The following is a 9,612-nucleotide window of genomic DNA, read 5'->3' as shown; positions in this document are numbered from 1 at the left end:
AAATTCATGTCCAATTTCCTGCCCGCTCCCCATAACCCCTAATTCCCTTTACTTCTAGGAAACTGTCGATTTCTGTTTTAAATTTATTTAATGATGTAGCTTCCACAGCTTCCTGGGGCAGCAAATTCCACAGACCTACTACCCTCTGAGTGAAGAAGTTTCTCCTCATCTCAGTTTTGAAAGAGCAGCCCCTTATTCTAAGATTATGCCCCCTAGTTCTAGTTTCACCCATCCTTGGGAACATCCTCACCGCATCCACCCGATCAAGCCCCTTCACAATCTTAAATGTTTCAATAAGATCGCCTCTCATTCTTCTGAACTCCAATGAGTAGAGTCCCAATCTACTCAACCTCTCCTCATATGTCCACCCCCTCATCCCCGGGGTTAACCGAGTGTATACTGTACGTGCCTACACTCTCGTGTATCTGTATATTGTGCGTGCCTACACTCTCGTGTATCTGTATACTGGTCGGGTTTACACTCTCGTGAATCTGTATACTGTGCGTGCCTACACTCTCGTGTATCTGTATATTGTGCATGCCTACACTCTCGTGTATCTGTATACTGTGTAGGTCTACACTCTCGTGTGTCTGTACATTGTGTGGCTCTACACTCTCGTGTATCTGTATACTGTGTGGGTCTGCACTCTCATGTATCTGTATACTGTGTGGGTCTACACTCTCGTGTATCTGTATACTGTGTGGCTCTACACTCTCATGTATCTGTATACTGTGTGGGTCTACACTCTCGTGTATCTGTATACTGTGTGGCTGTACACTCTCGTGTATCTGTATACTGTGTGGGTCTGCACTCTCGTGTATCTGTATACTGTGTGGGTAAACACTCTCATGTATCTGTATACTATGTGGCTCTACACTCTCATGTATCTGTATACTGTGTGGGTCTACACTCTCGTGTATCTGTATACTGTGTGGGTCTACACTCTTGTGTATCTGTATACTGCGTGTGTCGACACTCTCATGCATTTTAAAAAATTCTTTCATGGGATGTGCGCGTCGCTGGCAAGGCCGGCATTTATTGCCCATCCCTAATTACCCTTGAGAAGGTGGTGGTGAGCTGCCTACTTAAACCGCTGCAGTCCGTGTGCTGATGGTTCTCCCACAGTGCTGTTAGGAAGGGAGTTCCAGGATTTTGACCCAGTGACAATGAAGGAACGGCGATATATTTCCAAGTCGGGATGGTGTGTGACTTGGAGGGGAACGTGCAGGTGGTGTTGTTCCCATGTGCCTGCTGCTCTTGTCCTTCGAGGTGGTAGAGGTCGCGGGTTTGGGAGGTGCTGTCGAAGAAGCCTTGACGAGTTGCTGCAGTGCATCCTGTGGATGGTACACACTGCAGCCACGGTGCGCCGGTGGTGAAGGGAGTGAATGTTTAGGGTGATGGATGGGGTGCCAATCAAGCGGGCTGCTTTATCTTGGATGGTGTCGAGCTTTTTGAGTGTTGTTGGAGCTGCACTCATCCAGGCAAGTGGAGAGTATTCCATCACACTCCTGACTTGTGCCTTGTAGATGGTGGAAAGGCTTTGGGGAGTCAGGAGGTGAGTCACTCGCCGCAGAATACCCAGCCTCTGACCTGCTCTCGTAGCCACAGTATTTATATGGCTGGTCCAATTCAGTTTCTGGTCAATGGTGACCCCCAGGATGTTGATGGTGGGGGATTCGGCGATGGTAATGCCATTGAAAGTCAAGGGGAGGTGGTTAGACTCTCTCTTGTTGGAGATGGTCATTGCCTGGCACTTATCTGGCGCGAATGTTACTTGCCACTTATGAGCCCAAACCTGGATGTTGTCCAGGCCTTGCTGCATGCGGGCTCGGACTGCTTCATTATTTGAGGGGTTGCGAATGGAACTGAACACTGTGCAGTCATCAGCGAACATCCCCATTTCTGACCTTATGATGGAGGGAAGGTCATTGATGAAGCAGCTGAAGATGGTTGGGCCTAGGACACTGCCCTGAGGAACTCCTGCAGCAATGCCCCGGGGCTGAGATGATTGGCCTCCAACAACCACTACCATCTTCCTTTGTGCTGGGTATGACTCCAGCCACTGGAGAGTTTTCCCCCTGATTCCCATTGACTTCAACTTTACTCGGGCTCCTTGGTGCCACACTTGGTCAAATGCTGCCTTGATGTCAAGGGCAGTCACTCTCACCTCACCTCTGGAATTCTGCTCTTTTGTCCATGTTTGGACCAAGGCTGTAATGAGGTCTGGAGCCGAGTGGTCCTGGCGGAACCCAAACTGAGCATCGGTGAGCAGGTTATTGGTAAGTGCCGCTTGATAGCACTGTCGACGACACCTTCCATCACTTTGCTGATGATTGAGAGCAGACTGATGGGGTGGTAATTGGCCGGATTGGATTTGTCCTGCTTTTTGTGGACAGGACATACCTGGGCAATTTTCCACATTGTCGGGTGGATGCCAGTGTTGTAGCTGTACTGGAACAGCTTGGCTAGAGGCGCAGCTAGTTCTGGAGCACAAGTCTTCAGCACCGCAGCTGGGATGTTGTCGGGGCCCATAGCCTTTGCTGTATCCAGTGCACTCAGCCGTTTCTTGATATCACGTGGAGTGAATCGAATTGGCCAAAGACTGGCTTCTGTGATGGTGGGGAAATCGGGAGGAGGCTGAGATGGATCATCCACTCGGCACTTCTGGCTGAAGATGGTTGCAAACGCTTCAGCCTTGTCTTTTGCACTCACGTGCTGGACTCCGCCATCATTGAGGATGGGGATGTTTGCAGAGCCTCCTCCTCCTGTTAGTTGTTTAATTGTCCACCACCATTCACGACTGGAAGTGGCAGGACTGCAGAGCTTTGATCTGATCCGTTGGTTGTGGAATCGCTTAGCTCTGTCTATAGCATGTTGCTTCCGCTGTTTAGCATGCATGTAGTCCTGAGTTGTAGCTTCACCAGGTTGGCACCTCATTTTTAGGTACGCCTGGTGCTGCTCCTGGCATGCTCTTCTACACTCCTCATTGAACCAGGGTTGATCCCCTGGCTTGTTGGTAATGGTAGAGTGAGGAATATGCCGGGCCATGAGGTTACAGATTGTGCTGGAATACAATTCTGCTGCTGCTGATGGCCCACAGCGCCTCATGGATGCCAAGTTTTGAGCTGCTAGATCTGTTCTGAATCTATCCCATTTAGCACGGTGGTAGTGCCACACAACACGTTGGATGGTGTCCTCAGTGCAAAGACAGGACTTCATCTCCACGAGGACTGTGCGGTGGTCACTCCTACCAATACAGTCATGGACAGATGCATTTGCGACAGGTAGATTGGTGAGGACGAGGTCAAGTAAGTTTTTCCCTCGTGTTGGTTCGCTCACCACCTGTCGCAGGCCCAGTCTGGCAGCTATGTCCTTCAGGACTCGGCCAGCTCGGTCAGTAGTGGTGCTACCGAGCCACTCTTGGTGATGGACATTGAAGTCCCCCACCCAGAGTACATTCTGTGCCCTTGCTACCCTCAGTGCTTCCTCCAAGTGGTGTTCAACATGGAGGAGGACTGATTAATCAGCTGAGGGAGGACGGTAGGTGGTAATCAGCAGGAGGTTTCCTTGCCCATGTTTGACCTGATGCCATGAGATTTCATGGGGTCCAGAATCAATGTTGAGGACTCCCAGGGCCACTCCCTCCTGACTGTATATCACTGTACCGCCACCTCTGGTGGGTCTGTCCTGCCAGTGGGACAGGACATACCCAGGGATGGTGATGGAGGAGTCTGGGACATTGGCTGAAAGATATGATTCTGTGAGTATGGCTATGTCAGGCTGTTGCTTGACTAGTCTGTGGGACAGCTCTCCCAATTTTGGCACAAGTCCCCAGCATCTGTATACTGTGCGTGCCTACACTCTCGTGTATCTGTATTCTGTGCGTGCCTTATTGATTATTTTCTGCACCTGTTCATGACACTTCAATGATCTATGTACCTGAACCCTTAAGTCCCTTTGGACATCCACTGTTCTATCCTTTCTTGATCCAAAGTGGATGACCTCACATTTGTCTACATTGAATTCCATTTGCCACAGTTTTGCCCATTCACCTAATCTATCAATATCGCTTTGTAATTTTATGTTTTCATCCACACTGCTTACAATGCCACCAATCTTTGTGTCATCGGCAAACTTGGATATGAGACTTTCTATGCCTTCATCTAAGTCGTTAATAAATATTGTGAATAATTGAGGCCCCAAGACAGATCCCTGCGGGACTCCACTAGTCACATCCTGCCAATGTGAGTACCTACCCATTATCCCTACTCTCTGTCGCCTTTCGCTCAGCCAACTTCCTAACCAAGTCCGTACGTTTCCCTCGATTCCATGGGCTTCTGCCTTAGCTAACAGTCTCTTATGTGGGACCTTATCAAATGTAGATGAAAACACAAAATTACAAAGCGATATTGATAGATTTGGTGAATGGGCAAAACTGTGGCAAATAGAATTCAATGTAGACAAATGTGAGGTCATCCACTTTGGATCAAAAAAGGATAGAACAGGGTACTTTCTAAATGGTAAAAAGTTAAAAACAGTGGATGTCCAAAGGGACTTCGGGGTTCAGGTACATAGATCATTGAAGTGTCATGAACAGGTGCAGAAAATAATCAAGGCGGCTAATGGAATGCTGGCCTTTATATCCAGAGGACTGGAGTACAAGGGGGCAGAAGTTACGCTGCAGCTATACAAAACCCTGGTTAGACCGCACCTGGAGTACTGTGAGCAGTTCTGGGCACCGCACCTTCGGAAGGACATACTGGCCTTGGAGGGAGTGCATCGTAGGTTTACTAGAATGATACCCGGACTTCAAGGGTTCAGTTACGAGGAGAGATTACACAAATTGGGGTTGTATTCTCTGGAGTTTCGAAGGTTAAGGTGTGATCTGATCGAAGTTTATAAGATATTAAGGGGAACAGATAGGGTGGATGGAGAGAAACTATTTCCGCTGGTTGGGGATTTTAGGAGTAGGGGGCACAGTCTAAAAATTAGAGCCAGACCTTTCAGGAGTGAGATTAGAAAACATTTCTACACACAAAGGGTGGTAGAAGTTTGGAACTCTCTGCCACAAACGGCGATTGATACTAGCTCAATTGCTAAATTTAAATCTGAGATAGATAGCTTTTTGGCAACCAAAGGTATTAAGGGATATGGGCCAAAGGCAGGTATATGGAGTTAGATCACAGATCAGCCATGATCTTATCAAATGGCGGAGCAGGCACGAGGGGCTGAATGGCCTACTCCTGTTCCTATATTCCTATCTCAATACCATATTCCCGCTCTCTCCCCATACCCCTTGATGCCTTTTGTGTCTCGAAATCTATCCAGCTCCTTCTTAAATATATTCAGTGACTTGGCCTCCACAGCCTTCTGTGGTAGAGAATTCCACAGGTTCACCACCCTCTGAGTGAAGAAATTTCTCCTCATCTCAGTCCTAAATGTCCTACCCCGTATCCTGAGACCGTGACCCCTCGTTCTGGACCCCCAACCAGGGAAAACATCCTCCCTGCATCCAGTCCTTCTCGCCCTGTCAGAATTTTATATGTTTCAATGAGATCCCCTCTCATTCTTCTAAACTCGAGTGAACACAGGCCGAGTCGACCCAATCTCTCCTCATACGACAGTCCTGCCATCCCAGGAATCAGTCTGGTGAACCTTCGCTGCACTCCCTCTATGGCAAGTATATCCTTTCTTAGGTAAGGAGACTAAAACTGCACACAATACTCCAGGTGTGGTCTCACCAAGGCCCTGTATAACTGCAGTAAGACATCCTTGCTCCTGTACTCAGATCCTCTTGCAATGAAGGCCAACATACCATTGCCTGCCTAACTGCTTGCTGCACCTGAATGTTTGCTTTCAGTGACTGGTGTACAAGGACACCCAGGTCCCTTTGTACATCAACATTCCCCAATCTATCACCATTTAAATAATACTCTGCCTTTATGTTTTTCTTCCCAGAGTCGATAACTTCACATTTATTCACATTATACTGTTCTTGCCCACTCAACCAACTTGTCTAAATCTCTTTGCATCCTCCTCACAACTCACAATCCCACCTAGTTTTGTGTCGTCTGCAAACTTGGAAATATTACATTTGGTTCCCTCATCCAAATCATTGCTATATATTGTGAATAGCTGGGGTCCAAGCACTGATCCCTGCGGTACCCCACTCGTCACTGCCTGCCACCCGGAAAAAGACCCGTTTATTCCTACTCTCTGTTTCCTGTCTGTTAACCAATTTTTAATCCATGTAAGGTGCCACACAAAAGGTTGTTACACAAGATAAGGGCTCATGGGGTTGGGGGTAACATTTAAGCATGGGTAGAGGATTGATTAACAGACAGAAAACAGAGTGTAGGGATAAACGGGTCATTTTCAGGTTGGCAGGCTGTAACTAGTGGGGAGCCACAAGGATCAGTGCTTGGGCCTCAGCTATTTACAATCTATATTAATGATTTAGATGAAGGGACTGAGTGTAATGTATCCAAGTTTGCTGAAGATACAAAGTTAGGTGGGAATGTAAGCTGTGAGGAGGACACAAAGAGTCTGCAAAGGGATATAGACAGGTTAAGTGATTGGGCAAGAAGGTGGCAGATGGAGTATAATGTGGGGAAATGTGAGGTTATTCACTTTGGTAGGAAGAATAGAAAAACAGAATATTTTTTAAATGGTGAGAAACTATTAAATGTTGGTGTCCAGAGGAATTTGAATGTCCTTGTACATGAAACACAAGAAGTTAGCATGCAGGTACAGCAAGCAATTAGGAAGGCAAATGGCATGCTGGCCTTTATTGCAAGGGGGTTGGAGTACAATTGTAAAGGGCTTTGGTGAGACCTCACCTGGAGTACTGTGCACAGTTTTGGTCTCCTTATCAAAGGAAGGATATAGAGGGGGTGCAACGAAGGTTCACTAGATTAATTCCTGGGATGAGAGGGTTGTCCTATGAAGAGAGGTTGAGTAGAATGGGCCAATACTCTCTGGAGTTTAGAAGAATGAGAGGTGATCTCATTGAAACATATAAGGTTCTGAGGGGATGCGATGGGTTAGATGTTGAGAGGTTGATTCCCCTGGCTGGAGAGTCTAGAACTCGGGGGCATAGTCGCAGGATAAGGGGTGAGTCATTTATGATGTGGAGATGCCGGTGATGGACTGGGGTGGACAAATGTAAGGAATCGTACAACACCAGGTTATAGTCCAACAGTTTTATTTGAAAATCACAAGCTTTCAGAGGCTTTCTCCTTCGTCAGGTGAGTGTGGGATTCCATGGAAGGTACCGCAAAAATAGTCAGAGAACAACACCTGGTGATTACAGATAATCTTTCCAACTGCCCGTTGTCAAGGCAATCAAAGGAGTCGAATAGTGTTCAGACAGAGAGACATTACATACAGGACGACTGAATATACAAACGGTCAGAACCCAAAGACAGGCAGAGAGAGAGAGAGAAACATCCGAAAGGAAGAGAAAGAGAGAGAATGATCAGTTGTATTAAGAACAGATAACTCATTTTTCGCTGGTGGGGTTACGTGTAGCGTGACATGAACCCAAGATCCCGGTTGAGGCCGTCCTCATGGGTGCGGAACTTGACTATCAATTTCTGCTCGACGATTTTGCGTTGTCGTGTGTCTCGAAGGCCGCCTTGGAGAACGGTAGAGTGAGGTGCTGAGGTGTCCGTCTTTGATGGAGATTTGTGTGTCCAAGAAAGAAACCGATTCTGAGGAGTAGTCCATGGTGAGATTGATGGTGGGATGAAACTTGTTGATGTTATCGTGTAGTCTCTTCAGTGATTCCTCACCGTGGGTCCATAGGAAGAAAATGTCGTCTATGTATCTGGTGTATAGCGTTGGTTGGAGGTCCTGTGCAGTGAAGAAGTCGTGCTCGAACTTGTGCATGAAAATGTTGGCGTATTGGGGTGCGAATTTGGTCCCCATGGCTGTTCCGTGTGTTTGGGTAAAGAACTGGTTATCGAAGGTGAAGACATTGTGATCCAGGATGAAGCGGTTGAGTTGTAGGATGGCGTCTGGGGATTGGCTGTTGTTGGTGTTGAGTACTGAGGCTGTTGCAGCGATGCCGTCATCGTGGGGGATACTGGTGTAGAGTGCCGAGACGTCCATCGTGGTGAGAAGTGTTCCTGGTTCAACTGGTCGGTGGGTACTGAGTTTTTGTAGGAAGTCTGTAGTGTCGCGACAGAAGCTGGGGGTTCCCTGTACGATGGGTTTCAGGATGCCCTCGACGTATCCAGAGAGGTTCTCACACAGGGTTCCGTTGCCTGATACGATGGGACGTCCGGGTGTGTTGGCTTTGTGTATATTTGGGAGGCTGTAGAAGTCTCCCACGCGGGGAGTACGAGGGATGAGAGCACGTAGGATGCTTTGAAGGTCTGGATCGAAGGTCTTGATCAGTTTGTTGAGCTGGTGGGTGTGTTCTTTGGTCGGATCTGTGGGTAACTGTCTGTAGTGTTCCTGGTTGTCCAGTTGTCGGTATGCTTCTTTGCAATAGTCCGTTCTGTTCTGTATGACTATGGCTCCTCCTTTGTCCGCTGGTTTGATGACGATGTTGCGGTTGGTCTTGAGAGCGTGATGGCGTTGCGTTGTGCTCGGGTGACATTCTGGACTGTCTTCGGAGTGCGGCTGATGAATCTGGCGTTGATGCATTTCCTGACAGCTTGAGCATACATGTCAAGCTGAGGGCAGCGACCCTCCGGAGGAGTCCAGTTTGACTCTTTCCTCTTCAGTTGCTGTATCGCGGATCCCTCTGTCTGCTGTTCCGGATCGTCGATTGTCTCATTGGGTTCGCTGCTGAAATCTTGGGGTTTGTGGTAGAATTCCCGGAGCCTCATTCTCCTGATGAATTCCTCTGTGTCCGCCGCGAGACTAGTGGGGTCCATTTTGGTAGTGGGGCAGAAATTGAGCCCTCGGCTGAGAACTTCGATTTCGTCTGGTTGAAGGGTGTGGTCGGACAAATTGACGATAGACTTCCCTGTGGTTGCAACTGTGGTACCAGGGGAAGCTTGGTCGATGCTGGTGGTGATGCCGAGTTTCTCAAGCTTCCTGCTCTTGGTTTTCATGTAGGCAGCGTAGTTCCGTTGCCTCGTCTGTTTGGCGGTGTCTCGTAGCTGGTCTGCTGTGTCCTGAGTACAGGTTGAGAGTATGGACTCTATCTTAGTTTCGAGGTTGCGGCGTCTGCTGTAGAGTTGGTGTACAAGATGGTTGCGGAGTGTGCGAGAGGTACGACGGCAGAGTCTCTCAGCGTAATCTGAATTGTATGTCGACTTGAGTGGGTTCATGATCTGTCGTCCTTTCAGGATCTTGTCTGCTTTCTTGCAGCTCTGTAAAAACTTGATGTCTGTGTCGATATGCGTGATCTTCTTGGAGATCCTCTCCACTGTGAGCCGGCAGTTTGTGGTGTCGATAGTAGCCATGATGTGGAGATGGCGGTGATGGACTGGGGTGGACAAATGTAAGGAATCTTACATTCAAATAGTGTTCAGACAGAGAGACATTACATACAGGACTACTGAACATACAAACGGTCAGAACCCAAAGACAGAGAGAGAGAGAAACATCCGAAAGGAAGAGAAAGAGAGGGAATGATCAGTTGTATTAAAAACAGAT

This window comes from Heptranchias perlo, chromosome 25 (assembly GCF_035084215.1).
Source record: "Heptranchias perlo isolate sHepPer1 chromosome 25, sHepPer1.hap1, whole genome shotgun sequence".
NCBI classification, from domain to species: Eukaryota; Metazoa; Chordata; class Chondrichthyes; order Hexanchiformes; family Hexanchidae; genus Heptranchias; species Heptranchias perlo.
The sequence above is the reverse complement of the archived record's forward strand: the minus strand, read 5'-3'. Positions refer to the sequence as shown.